Genomic DNA, 1794 nt, shown 5'->3' on the forward strand with positions numbered 1-1794 from the left:
GCCAAAGTGCATAAAGTAAATGTGCTTCAAACAGAATTCTCCGTGTCTCTGTTATTCATGTGGCGGCTTACATCATTAGAGTTAATTAATTAAGTGCAACTACTGCGATACAATTCGCCAAATTACAAAAAACACATGAGCACATGAACATGGATGGGCCGTGACAGTCATTTGTGAAGTAGGAAACTCGTCGTTTTGTCCATTTAAGAAGCACTTTACTCATTCCATATTCCAAAGAAGGCCTAGTTATCCAAAGAAACTGAAAGTCAAGTTAAAGGTAGAAATAAATAACTAAATAAATTCCCAATTCTTAACAAAAAAAAGGTCTAATAATGACATATATTTGTGATTTAAGCCTTTTATACATAAGAGTCATAGTGGCATAGTGCTTTTCTAGGCTTACTGATCACTTAAAGCAATTATTAAAGAAGGCAGCTATTGACAACAACCAGAAAAGAAACGACGCGTTCCTGCTCGATAAAGTCATAACTTATTAGAAGGATCCAGCTATATGAATAATTAGCAACTTAACTGATTATATAGTTGTCATGCATTAAGAACTCACCTGTACTGTAACTGTCCTGCTCTGGAATCACACATCCACAATAAGAAAATTAAAAACTTTAATATTTCCATGGCTAACTTTGAGATACCAGTGCAAGAAGACAGAGACGCAGAGTACAGGACTTTTTATAGGCTGGGGATGAGTCAGGGGCATGCTGGGTGGAAACCAGGATGGATAAATTGAGTAGGTGGTGTGGATGCTGAACTGCTGTATGTTGTGTATCAAAATGAGTAAATGAGTAACTGTGAATGATAGGGAGAGGGTGTGGTCCCGTTAGGCGTGACTGGATACGTGTGTGCATGTGTGCCTTTTGACCTCAGGAGTTCACGAGCAGGGTGGGGATGTTCCTCAAACATCATATTATAAAAAAGAACTTAAGAAATTATCAAGCTTATTGTGTAATAAACATGAAACTTTGATCAGAGGGACACACCTTTTTAGCTTGTAATGTATATTGACAGTGATTCTAGGAAGGCCACTTGCGTTCACATATTTGTTCTTCTTTACCACCAACTTACGGATGGACCGTTAACACGATGTGGACCGACTACTGTATGGACTCTCAACCAGTAAGCTCCAAGGACTCATGTTGTGAGGACAGCTCATACTGCAGCAAATACGAAACCTCACATCAGCATTTCCTATTCCTTTTCTTTATCTGATATACCTACATTTTATATCTGTGCATCAGCATGAACAGTACACACTACTTCTACATTCAGGTATCTTAGAAATGTTTCACACCAGAAAAACTAGAACGACCCTGTCTCAGAGTGACACTGAAAAACTAGTTCATGCATGTATTATCATCATATCTTAAAGAACTCTTAAAGAACCAAAAGAGCACTTCTCTCTCAGATTTCAGAATTACTTGTTGCTCCTCAGGTATTTAAAAGTAGATAAGGAAGCAAAACCTTCAGTTTTCAGACGCCTTCTGTGAAACAAGCTCCCAGCTTTTCTTCTTTGGCTCTCGGAGGAGGCGGACACACTTTTTCTCCTCTCCCTTATCTTCCCTGCTTACATTCTCTCACAGTCTGTTCTCTAAAACCTAAAAGAGGAATTATGGATTGCAGTTGACACCCCTTTCTCAACGAGAAGTTTGGGCTGGGGTGAGCCTGAGTGCTACCTATTCGGAACCATGGTAACAGGGTTCTGGCTGATCGGACTGGCTTGGCCCTGACTTATCGAAGAATTAAGGAAGCGGAACCGGCTGTTCAAACCCCCACAAG

Source organism: Pundamilia nyererei, unplaced genomic scaffold, assembly GCF_000239375.1.
Source record: "Pundamilia nyererei isolate P.nyererei 1_Seehausen unplaced genomic scaffold, PunNye1.0 scaffold00377, whole genome shotgun sequence".
In the NCBI taxonomy this organism is placed as follows: Eukaryota; Metazoa; Chordata; class Actinopteri; order Cichliformes; family Cichlidae; genus Pundamilia; species Pundamilia nyererei.